The sequence below is a fragment of the Meriones unguiculatus genome, chromosome 6 (assembly GCF_030254825.1).
Source record: "Meriones unguiculatus strain TT.TT164.6M chromosome 6, Bangor_MerUng_6.1, whole genome shotgun sequence".
Taxonomy (NCBI): Eukaryota; Metazoa; Chordata; class Mammalia; order Rodentia; family Muridae; genus Meriones; species Meriones unguiculatus.
Genome location: NC_083354.1, coordinates 83,078,844 through 83,092,317, shown reverse-complemented (window position 1 = coordinate 83,092,317; position 13,474 = coordinate 83,078,844). Strand labels below are relative to the sequence as shown.

At 41.9% G+C, this 13,474-nt stretch overlaps 1 long non-coding RNA gene across 1 annotated transcript; it reads left to right on the top strand.

Annotated features, from left to right (window-relative positions):
• The first annotated feature begins 7,840 nt into the window (after nt 1–7,840).
• Nucleotides 7,841–11,872, top strand: LOC110546136 (uncharacterized). The gene is made up of 3 exons (XR_002476289.2): nt 7,841–7,979; nt 9,332–9,380; nt 9,994–11,872. It is a non-coding gene; the product is annotated as an uncharacterized LOC110546136 (long non-coding RNA).
• Nucleotides 11,873–13,474: the final 1,602 nt, after the last annotated feature.

Here is a 13,474-nt window from a genome sequence, read left to right as displayed (position 1 = left end):
ATGCTTAGACCACACATCAGTGCAACAATTAGCCTTAGAAAGGTGTCTTTATCAGTGTGCTTGAAGCAGAGGCCCAACACTCATCAGTGCTGAGAATGCCCCCAATGAGACACGCGTGTCATCTAATCAACACTAGACACCACGGAAGAGGAGCGTGTCTATCGTCATCATCATCATCACTGTTAAAACCAATTTTTAAATTTAAATAAATTTTGATGGAGTGTCTTTAAGAGCCAGAGAACGGGGAAGGCGTGCCACAAGGTGGGGTCTTCTAGACACAATATGACCATTGCAGCGACAAACACACAGTATTTGTAACAACCTGCATAAGCCTTTCACACACACGAACAACCACATGCACACATGCCCACACTCTTGTACATGCACACACAAACAGGAGTGCACACACAAAGACACGTGTGAGCCCACACATACACACTCATGCATACACACACATGAACACACATGGCACATGCACAAACGGCTGCGCATCCATACACAGGAACACACATGCATGCACACATATGCACTCTTTCACAAGAACACATGTAGGCATAACACACACTTGTATTCACATACATGTACAAAAGCATTCACAAAAACATATGCCACGCTCACTCAGGTGCATACACATGCACAAACACATACATATGCACACATGCACCCACACATATGCACACACATGTATAATCACACATACAAATGTATTCATGCCCACACTCACAATGCTCACATACAAACACACAAAAAACACATGCTCACTCACACATGCATGTACACACATACACATATGCACACACACAAGTAGACATGCACCCACCCATGCCCACAGATACACATGCACACACGCACACAAACACAGATGCACATACACCTTACACATGCACACACATGCACAAACACACACATGCATGTATATGAATGCACATGCTCATACACACACTCAAATATGTTCACATACACAAGTGCACATGCCCACACACGTGCTCACGTAGAGGTGACCTTCATTCATGTTGTATTAAGGTGTGACTCTGTACATACAACTGTTAATTGCTGACCCAGCAATGAGCTCAATGCTAACCGTTTCTGGTATTGTCATCGCTTCTGAGAATCTCATGTCTCAATAGTGTGTAAAAATTATCTCCCAGTCACCTCTGATTGGTTAATAAAGAAGCTGAAGAGCCTCTGACTGGACAGAGCGGTCGATAGGTAGGATTTCTGTTTCCAGGATCCCAGGGTGGGTAGAGAGGGAAGAAGAAGAGGAGGAGGGAGGAGGAGGAGGAGGGAGAGAAGGAAGAGGGGAAGGAGAAGGAGGAGGAGAAGAAGGAGGAGAAGGAGAAGAGGAGGGGTGAAGGAGGGAGAGAAGGAGGAGGGGGAAATGGAGGAGGGGAAGGAGAAGGAGGAGGAGAAGAAGGAGGAGGAGAAGAGGAGGGGTGAAGGAGGGAGAGGAGAAAGAGGAGGGGGAAGAGGAGGGGAGGAAGGGGAGGAGGTCACTGGGCCATGAGGAGCAAGGCACCATGAGGAGTGGCCATGAGACAAGGATGGGGCAGGATCAGGAGCAGGAGCAGGAGCGGCCAAGGAGAGACTGGCTGGGAAGGAGCGTGGGAACATGTCTGGGAGCAGGCCAGGCTAGCACAGTCCAGTTAGGATAAAGGGAAATCTGCCCAGTTATGGTGCTTGAGGCTTATTATAACTGTAACAGGTCTCCGTGTCATTCTTGGGAGCTAGAACAGGCATAGAAATAACCTTAATTTACAACAGGTATGTGCATGCACACACACATAAACACGCTCATATACACACCTCCATACATGCACACACAGGCACACTAATGCATGTACACAACACATGAAAAAAGAGGACCAGCTGAGACCAAAAAAAGTAACAAGTGGTCATGTGAGAACAAATCACAAAATGGTTGAGAGAAATATGACCATGATACTGTGCATGAGTAGGAAACCGTCCAAAATTAAATTAAATCTTTACAAAGATTCCGTGTGAGGTGGGTAATACCCACTTTGGGCTTTAGAGGAATGAGAAATTTCCAGGCAAAGCCACTGAGATTGCAAATGTTATAGTAGCTAATGCTACCATAGCTGATGTGCAGAAACTAATCAAATATAAATAATAAAAATGGAATTTTTCTGGAATGACCATTTTTATTCCCTTCCTGTCGATTTTTAGATCATTATCAAACACCTCACAGTTTGTCCACCTGTATTTTATTAAATACCGTGTCCACAAATTATTATCATAGCTACAGAATACACAAATGCAGTTTTATGTAGCATGTCTATTGTTCTAGCCCGGTTATAACGGACAGTCCCTCACCCTATCCGTAAGAGACACACTGAATCTCCATGACTCCTGGGTGACTGGCATGAAATAGGGGCTCAGTCTTATTGCACAGTGTTCTTTTTTCTATACACGCATGTAAAAATATAACACCAATTTGGTCTTCATTAAGCATGTGCCATGGACAGTGACCATAACTTTTGCAGTCGAAGATGTGATAACAAACATAACACAATTTCATTTCTTGTCTTCAGAAGTTCACAGACTGGGGATTCGTTCATTTGTCCTTGTAGGCCTCAGCAGCCTCAGCATGCCATTTGCTTATCTCATTACGTAACAAACTTTTACCTTTTCACTTCAAGGAAGCACCTCCTGGCTTCTCTTTGCCATATCCAAATTTCCAACAACACTCTTCTTCCACTTTGGGACCTCCATTAGGTCAAATAGATATTATTTGAACAGAAGCATTGTAGCATCTTCACAGATATCCTAGAAGCAGGTGGACTATTGGCTGTCAGCTGGGAAGGACACACATATAGCATGGGTCACTGGACATAGGATAACCACATGCTGGGGTAGAGCAGGGCATGACCTCATGCTATTTTTGGTATGAGTGCATTTTAAAATGTACGAACTGTTTATTTTTGGAATTTTTATTCAAAATTTTCAGACCGTGTTAGACCCTTAGTAATTAGAATCATAAAATAATGGAACCACAAAAGGGTTCATTTTGTGCTCCTAGCACATAGCTATTGATCATTGCTAAACTTGGTAATACTGAAAAGTTAGCACTTTCTTTAAAACTTTTCTAAACTTTTTAATTAGTGAGCAAAACCTCATCTCATCACCAAATGCACAAGGAAGCCAAAACGATGTGAAACCAGGTCCATTTTTTCAAACTACTATTAATAAAATCTCTTTGTTTCTAGAAAGTTCCCTCATGCCACTGAAATATACGACACAGCGATAACTAGTGTTCAAAAAAGGATGATAACCTTCCAGGTAGAACCAACTAGAAATTAGGGCTTCAAAACTGCCGACTGAGCTTTCTAAATCAGACAGAATAGAAAGAGCCAGAAGCAAGTCTTGCTTTAAAACCTACATGAAAATTCTATTGGAGTAATATTCAAAATGTAAATAAAAAAAATAAAGTCAAGGACATTTGGAGTTTTCAGACTTAGTTTTTCCTGTGAGGAAATGATGTCCTCTAAAACTACGTCATTAACAGTTTTAAACTCAGGCTGCAAGGGATGCTTACCTAAGTGTTGACATAGCATTTTACCTAAGCAGAAGAAAATTCATCGCGCGCATTTACCAAATAAATCCATTATGTGTGGGAGAAATGGACGTAGCATAGAAAGTTACTCAATAAGAAGCCTGTTTGAGAATTTCCCTTTTAAGGGTGATAAACTATGAACAGCTTCTATTAACATTCTGATAATCGTTGCAATGGGTGACATTTACCTGGTACCACATTAACTAACTATGTTTGCACATCCGTGCCCACATTTTCTTATCACAGCAAAGGCACTTGTGATTTTAATACCCAAGTGGTGGACAGATAAGGTCTGAAGCCCCATAGCCTTTATAACTTTTCCGTACCAAAGGAAGACTTGCTTTGAAGGTATCCCTCATTCCTGAGACTATGCTTTCAGAGGGAAAAAGACATCGACCCTGATGCAATGAGCTGCTATAGTGACCATGTGTGGTTGCGCCTTGTATTACAAATCACACACTATAAAGCTTTCTTACAAGTCCTTTCCCACTGCCCTGTTGAAAGTCAACAGTCCATTCAAATTCCAGAATATTAATCCTGTTTTGATAATACAGGCAGAGGCTGGGGCTTAGAAACATTTTATGAGCTGTGTGCGCTCCCACTGATAACCAAGAGTAGTGTTTCTTGAAATCAGGGGAAGACAGCTTGGACTGGTCATCAGTATAACTGCGAACTGTGTTGCCTACTGGCATCATAAAGACGAGCTAGCTGATTGTCTAGAAGTTAAGTGAGAGCCCCTCTTAGACCAGAGGGTAGCAACGGAGGGCAGGTTGGAAGTAGTTACCATTTCATAGCGCACATCACCTTGTGAAGGGGAGCTGTGCACGGCATTTGTCTCGCTCTGCTTTCTTCAAGGCATGCTCACAGTTAGGACAGCACTCACTAGAAATCATTAAACCCTCATGCAAAAGCATGCTGTCAGATTAGCCCTCTGTATACCACGGGGGTGGGGGGGATGTCACAAGGATGATCAAGATTTTCCAAAGACAAAATTTTAACTAACACTGGAAAATGTAGTTCAATCAAGAAATAATGTTCTTTTTCAATGTGGATTTATGTCATTGCATTAGTAGGTAGTGTTAATAGTTTCCAAATGCCACTAAGCAAGTTCATGATGTAATGCATTCCTTCTTGGATACATCTTTTGTCAAATCCATCTGTCTATGGCAGACATGCATAGCTTTACAGAAACCTCTCTGCAACAGAAGTTCCACAGTCAGCCAAAAAAACATGACTTTAGAAAGAACACAGAGAAGAAAGATCAATTGCTTTTGAAGAGATATTTCTTTTTTCCCACAGCCCACTGTCCCCTGGGCCCCTGGCAACTCTGAATTTCTTTAGTTAATTTCTTGCCCTTTACAAAAGGGCTGGGACCCAGACATGCCTAGGAGAACTGAAATCATGACGGTCTTAGATTCTAGGATCTAGAAGTGCCAAGATGCAAACACCTCCAGACAGACCCACCAGGATCACTCTGACTCTTGGTTCTAAACACTCTGTAAGTTGTATACACAACAAATTAATGTTTGCTAATTAAGCAAAACTTATTTGATTTATCCTAGCAAGAGCCCAAGCAAGGTAATGTAAAGATTAAAGGCAAAAAAAAAGGTAAGGACACGAAAGCTGCCATAATTTTCTGTAATGGTCTTTGTTCTAAGTACCCAGGGAAGAATACATCAATTTATTTCCCAACACCAAATGCTCAGCCTTGAAAACAATCATACAAGAAACATTACACAGACTAAACAGGTAGCATTTAGGAATACATATATATATATATCCGAACATATATATATATACGTATATATGTATATATATGTAATAACAATTAATGAAAAAAGAAGGCATGAATTTGAAAGAGAGAAATGAGGGGTATATGGAGGGTTTGGAGTGAGGAAACAGAAGAGGAAACTATGCAATTATATTATATTCTTAAAAGTAAAAGAAATATCTCTTAAAAGCTGCTATAAAAGATATACTGTGACCCTAGGATGAGAAGGGGAGCCGAGTGGGGAGTCAAAACCCAGTCCCACTGAGGGCAGCTTCCCCCCACCACTCCCCATTCTTAGATGCCCACAAACACCTGGAGAAGCGATGGTTCGATGTCACAGATGCTAGTCTGACCTGGTCCCACTGATACAACTAATCAGGAATGGATAAGCAAACATGAGTCAACCATCTTCCCTAGCGTCCCTGGCTATTTTAATGAATGAACTCTCTATTTTGCCACAGTAACAGGACTCATTATAGCATTTCTTCACAAAGTAAGCGCATTTATTCGGACTATATTAGATTTGCATTTTAAAACTATCTTATGTACATCTGGTTGATACGGACAAGAATTCTATGTTGGTAACTTGTCTTTTGGTGAATTTCATCCCCTGGTAGGATCTAAAAGGGGTGGAGGTTCAGAAATTTAAAAAAAAATTAACAACAAACTTAATCTAAAATTAAAAATTTCAAAACCACGATGTCAGCTAATCATGTCAGCTGTTTAAATATATACAATCAAAATTAAACTGCTCTGAGTCTATAAATGCTATTTGTATAGGAGTTGGCAAGTAATTACAATAGCTGTTAGGAGTTTCTATTTGCCATGAGAACTCAGGGTGCTTAAAAAAAAATTCTTCAAATTATTGATGCTTGAGACATATGCAACACAAAATCATGGATTTGAATCTACAAGTTTAAGGCAAAACAAACAAACAAACAAACAAACAAACCATGGAACAAAAGAAATCTGGAAAGCCATCCAAAGCTACAAAAAATATCCTCACTTTGAGCTGTATTGGAAATATATATATATATATATATATATATATATATATATATATATATGTATATGATCATTTGAGAAGATAAACATTTTCGACATTTCCAACATTTTCATAGGCACTAACTACATAAGCAATGCCCTGTGATCAACGTGTGTGTGTGCATGGGTGCGTGTGTGGGTGTGGGTGAGTGTGTGTGTGTGCGCCTGTGTGCGTGCGTGCGTGCGTGTGTGTGTTAAAGGCCATGAAAGATCAACAGTGATTTCAAAGTAAAACACAAACTGCTTACATTCACCAGTTCATGCTGGGTGTGACTTCAGCGCCCAAGTATGAGCTGCAGGCGAGGTCCGAGGCTTGGAGCCTCCTAGTTCCCTTGTCTCCAGCTTACTCTAAACCTGTTAGCAAGAGAAGTTACCCCAGTAACTTCACAAAACTAACGAAGGCTTCCTGGGATCATTTGGTCTGCTCCAACCACAAAATCCAATCCGCAGACTTTCCTCCTTTAGGGCTCCGTGGGTGTTTAAGCTGCTTCTCGCCCAGCGTTTGAAAACACGCTGCTAGTTTTCCGTTCAGCCTTTCTACCAAATAAACAGACCCACCAAACAGCATTCTTGCACATATATAATTCTGTTAGTTAGTCGCGGTGTGCGTCTTAAATTAACTTCAGATTGCAGAGAGGAAAGAAACACTCCAGCCACCCTTTCTCGTCCCCCCTGCCCGGCGTTCTGTTATCTACCTATGTCCCCAGAGGAGGGTTTTCCCTGCCGCTCACAGTTTTGGAAGAGCAAGGAGGAAACCTTGCAGCCTGCCTGACTCGGGTCTCCAGACATCTGCTTTGAGATCACTGCACACTCTGTTTCAGCCTCCTGGTCTTGGACTTTATCATTTTATAGACCCCCATAAAACAAGCAGGGCTAGCAAATGCCTCCAACAGCCGCCTCCAAATGCAGCTTAGCTGTGATTCGCCCTGGGGGGGAAAAAGGCAAGAATAGCCCTGCAAGGTCCTAGAAGCTTTAAGATTCATCGCACTGAACTTGATACATACAGCAAATCACCTTGAAAATGAATCATCTGCTAGTTCGGTATTTTCTCCTTACAATCACTCCCTCCCAGGGCATGTAATTAATTTTCTGAGCTTTGGGGAGGAGAAAAAAAAAAAGTCTGGATTACTCACACAGTCTTGAAGATGCAATGTCAGCTATTAAGGACACAAACATCCAAGGCCGTGCTAGGACTCAGTTACAACAACACATGCGTTAAGACAGGAACTGGCAAGCCTCAGGACTACAGCAGCTATAGGGCCGGTGCTTCCCAACCGCCGGGCTATAATCTATGAAACTGAGCCCGGACCCAGCCAATCAGTTAGCTGCTCATAACAGGTCTAACTGGCTCTGGACAGCTGAAGGGCTGTGCTGGAGCACAGCAGAGGAGACACTCCACAGCACTGTGCCTGTCCACACTCACTGTGCCTGGAGACGGGGGTCGGGGGTGCTGGGGGAGGGGGGGGACGACAGGTGAGATCTGGCACAAGCTGGAGCGAGATCTCCTGGCGTGCCAGTCTCTGCCAGCACCGGCCTTAAAGGACCAGACAGCAACCCAGACACCAAAGGGCGAGCCTGCAGCCAAACCCTGAGGTAACTAACCTTCAGCTTCCCTTTTATTGTTAGCAGGAATAACGCTGGGAGGAAATGATACCCACTAAGCATTTTCTTTGCTTTTTCTCTGTCCCGTGTGTTTCGGAGGCCGTTGTTACTGCATCCAGGCAAGGGTCTGCCCCTGAAATGATGCGTGTCGGGGTAGGGAAATAGGACGTTTTCCAGGACAGCTTTCTCAGCCTGTTCAAGGACTCCTGAGAATGCGGGTCAACTGGGCCGACGGGGAGGGGAGAGGCCCGACCGCATGCTTCTGTAACAGAGGAAATAACTGCACAGAGCGAGCAGGGAGGATAAACCGCTGCTGCCCGGCTCCTCTGGCCTCTGGCTCTTGGGCCGCGAGAACGTTCCGTGGAGAGAGGGTTGAAGCTGAGAATATTCAGAAGCAGAATCGGGGAACTATGACACAGCTAGGGGACTCAACATTAGACAACAAAAGAGATGTCTTCCGGAGGCGAGCATTACTGCCTCCCTCTGTAATATCTGCCTTATTTACCACTAAGCTCCAACTATTAATTACACTCAGTATTCACTATGCCATACTTCTACCTTTCTTATTTATTAAAGAACCTATGGAAACTTTTGAAATTACTACACAGATGAGGAAAAAGAATTTAAATTCAAAAAAGAAAAAGAAAAGAAGATGTACGCAGCCCACAACATTTAGACACTTAACATCCTTTTCCTGGTAACAAGGGCATACGCACAGCTTCAAAAAATTCACAGCAGGGCTGGAGAGATGGCTCAGAGGTTAAGAGCACTGGCTATTCATCTAAGGGTCCTGAGTTCAATTCCCAGCAACTACATGGTGGCTCATAATCATCTATAGTGAGCTCTTGTGCCCTCTTCTGAAGTGCAGGCACACATGCAGGCAGAATACAGACTACTGTATGAATAATAAATAAATAAATATTTTTTTAAAAATTCATAGCAAATGTAATATTAGAAGCAACAGAGATTCTTGCAAAAAAAACACCTTTCAAATCATTAAATCAACAATTATTTTTTCAAAGTGGCAAGAGAAATTATAAAACTGATCCACTTATGTTTTGATTTAATAACCTCTTAAAGAGAGAGAGAGGATTGCATGGTTGATGACCAAATATAAAGGATATTAATGGAAGAGACACTTGAATACTTTTGGTTTGTTACAGATAACTGAATGAATTCAACTTGAGATGTGACAGCTGGAAGAAGTAACAGAGTACAGAGAATAAAACAAAATTTCCAGGAACAATTTCCTCCCAGGATTTATTCTTTGACTTGTCCAATTTGTGACTAGCCAGAAATGAATGTTTCACTCTGTTTAAATTATTATTTTTTTATTTCATTAGATTTTTTGAAGTGCTTCTGCCTGTGGTGATCATGTGAGAATGGAAATCTGTAAGTAGGGGTGTTAAAAGTGTTGTCCTTTTAACCCAAAGAGATATAAATCAATTAGTTTGAAATGAAGAAACATACTCTTTTGGTGGTGGTGCTGGTGGTTTTGGTTTTTGAGACAGAGTTTCTCGGTTTAGCCCTGGCTGTCCTGGAACTCACTCTGTAGACCACGCTGGCCTCAAAGTCAAGAGGTCTGCCTGTCTCTGCCTCCAGAGTGCTGGCATTAAAGGGGTGCCCACCCCTGTCCCAGCAAAACATTCTCTAAATATTGTTTTTCTTTGATTCAAATGCCCTGATTTTACCCGGTACTAAAATCTCATTAAATCCATCTTGAACCCTTCATTTCAAACCCCCATTTCATCAGACAAAACCAAGCCTTGTCACCAGGTCTGTTCATCCTTTTGACATTGCTCAAAAATTCATTCTCAAAAACGACACGATTGAGTTACCAAGTAAACTGTCAACTGTCCTATGCTGTTTTCAGTACATTGACAGTCTTGTGCTGGGCCCCGTCCATAGCTATCCCAGCATGCATGCAGCCCCACAGGCAGGAGGCTAGACACACCTGGTGGCAAACTTGAGACGTGGAAGTCATTGCTTGTCTCTTTTCATCCAGAAGTTTCCAACTGGAAGAGCTCGCCACCTTCAACTCGGCAGAACGTCGTCCCACCGGCCAAGACAGTGGCCACCAGCCATCCAGCAAGTCCAGGAGCGGAGCTCTTACTGCAGTGGTACATTCTACTCTGTCAGCATATAACCAATGCCTAGCTCCCTGGCCATCACAGATATTACAAGTTGTGACTGACCTAATTCCAAGTGGCTCGTCGATTAATAATGACCAAAATCAGTAACATCCAAAAATATTCAAAATGTTCAAAAATTTCAAAAATATCTCCACGGCCTTCCCCTCCCAGAGCCGTAATAATCATGGTACCTTGAGAGGGCTCCTGTAACAGGGCATTTTCCTGGGCATTTCCAGGGCGTTTACAGATATGGTGACTGGTGCTATGATACAGTTAGGGGACTCAACATTAGACAACAAAAGATGTCTTGGTAGGAAGCATGATTCAGTTTGAGCCAAATGTATAATCATGTTTTTCTTCCTGCAGCCCATTAAAAACAAATCCAGGAAGCAGAAAATAAAGTACATATTCCAGTACTATTATTTTCTCTTGATAGCCCAACATGTCAGAGTCAGCTATGCAGACATCACTCCTAAACTATCAGGCCTTGTGTTAGGAGGCTTGAGAGACTTTCCCTGTTATCGACAATGCTTCATCTCTGATAGCTATTGCATCCGGTCTTGAAAAGCTGTAGTAAGCAAGGGCCCCCCACACAGCTGAATTCTGTTCTTGTTCATATTTCGTTGATCTCAAGTCTAGATTAAGACAATTCCAAAAACCAAAGAGTATTTCGAGAATATAAATTCTCTTCTGACCTAAGAGCATCAGCAAATCTCAAATATCAGAGCAGCTACAGCTGACAGAAAATGTCCCAAAACTTGGGCCAGGAATGATTTATGGGTTCATGAGCTAATCTGTCTGGCACTGTTGTTTATAGAGCCAAAGAAGTTACTCACAAGTGACTGATATATTCATATCCACCATGTTGGCCCATCAAGCCAATTAAAACCAGCTGGACATTAACTCCATCCTATGTGACTGGGACAAACAAATGTATCATTTTCAGAATGCTTAACTCATTACCAAGAAACCTAGACATCAGAACCTGTTCCCTGGTAGGAAATAGCTGACAGCCAGCACCTTATTGTATAAGCTCAAAACAAAAATTTGCTTGAAAAGAAAATGGTGACAAGACTTGCCTTGCCATAGCAAGAAATGTTGTAATTTAAATTAAAAGCATGAATACTAAAGATACAAGTCTGTGGTCACTGTGTGAACTGACTCATGTTCTTGATTTATATAACAAAACACTTTACCTAGGCAGAGTTTTCAAATCAAATTTACAGGCACCATATGATGGGACTTTTGAAAGGGGGCTTTGTTTTTACTGTTTGTCTTTGTTTTCTCATTTTATTTCTTTCTTTTTTTTTTAGAAAAAGTGATTAAACCCAGGACCCCATGCTAGGCAAGCACTCTACTATTGAGCCACAACCCCAGCCCCAGTATTGATTTTTAATTCAGTCTCTCCTAAGAACACAAGTGTGTCAAAGCACACTAATAACCTATGTGGCAAATTTCTAAAATACATTACACTTAAGTTTAACAAAATCATTTGTAATTCAGTCTTTTCTAAGAATGCGAACATATGGAACTATACTAATACTGTATGTGAAAAGGATTTCAAAATATATTACATGATAGATCACGCTTAAGCTTAATGAAAACTGCCATCTTTTTACACTTAAACATGAACTTGTGGTAAGTCAGATTCCTTCTGCATAAGAAGATTTGACCAGAAGGAGAGAAATCCATTCTTCTGGGGTCCTCCACGCTCTTTGCCTCTCTGAAGTGTTATGAAATAAAATATGCAAACTGGCGATTTAATAAGAGAAAACACTGCGTGTGTGTTACTAACATGTATTGCTCAACCCATGTCTTTACTTGCACCAAGGCTTCAAGAACCGCCACATGGAAGGGGAAGGCAAAAACTCGATAGCCAGATTGTCTAGGTTCAAATCCCGGCTCTGGTCTTTCACGGAGAGTTGGGGCAGAGTACCTAACAGCATTTCAAAAAGGAATGATCATTTCATTGTCTTTTTATTAAGATCATTGTGTGCTGTGCCCTATACACAAAATGAAGGTGTATTAGTCAACATCCAGGTGTACAGGTATGGGTCTACAATTGTCACATGACACCTCTGAGATCAAAGCAGTGAGATGGTAAGTCCCTATTGTCACTTTTCTGCCTGGTTGTCACTTGAACTTTGAACCCAACCCTACATTTGGTGCATTTCATAAGGACACTTACGTGGGACATGACAAAGAAGTGGTAATTGAAGCAGACATGATTCATAGAACACTTGGTACATAGTTCACACAAGTTAAAAAGTCTTGCATGAAGAGAAAATAATAATGGGGCTATTAATCTTCATTCATGGCATCCTAACCAAAAAAGATTTGAATGGGGGTGGGGAGTGTCTACCCTGAACAGCTGTGCTGATTACCCAGAATACATGATCCACGTTCCAATTCATACTGAATCCCCAGCTTAGATATGAGAAAACATTGAAGCTAATTATCCCTTTCCTCCCTCTGATGAGAAATTAGTTAATAGTCTTTTTAAAGCAGAGGCAGAAGACTATTAACTAAGGTTTTCGTATACTCACTGAGAAATGGAAGGAAAACAGGTCAGTCAACTTGGAAAAGGAGCAGCCTCCCTCAGGAAGCAGTGTGGACTTCATTCATTCATTCATTCATTCAGTTATCGACTCACAGTAGGCCTACACAATTACCTCTCTCTACTCCCAGCCACATCTACCAGCTTCGAGCTCCTGAAATCAACTTCTGGAAAGGCAGACCTCCTACTCATCCCAGGAGTGAGCTGACTGACAATGAACTCCTTCACTGGGCGCCCACTCCTGTCCTCTCCCTCTTTATATAAGATGGCTACTCTGTGCTACATAGATGAAGGCATGGGTACCTCCCACGACAGAATTTAGTGCTGAAAGAAAATGAACACAGAGAGTCGTTTTCAATTTAGGGGAATAAAAACTCAAAAAGAGTATGAAGAAATGCCCAAATTATGGTGAGAACAATAGATCTACAAACAAATTCTTTGCTGCAGTTAGAAAATCACCTCTGGTCTGTCATAGGCTGATAAAGAAATGCCAGGAAGCTCGGTGTTTTTGCTAGAAATAACCGCGTGTTTAAAGCTTTGGGTGGGGCCTGGCAGAGAGCAGAATAATCTGAGCTGAATCTCATTCATTCTCATGATCCTGACCTTGGCTGAGCACAGTCTAGGGCCAACGGTGTCTAGGACTCAGAAGCAGACAATTAATACCCACTTCCCCTCTGTTGGGTCAGAGCAAGGAGTCTGCCCTCAAAGCCCACTTGTGACCCCGAGACATTACCATCTACAATACTGTTACAGTCCAGAGTCATAGACTCCCTACCCTGGATGCCCACTGAGGGAGA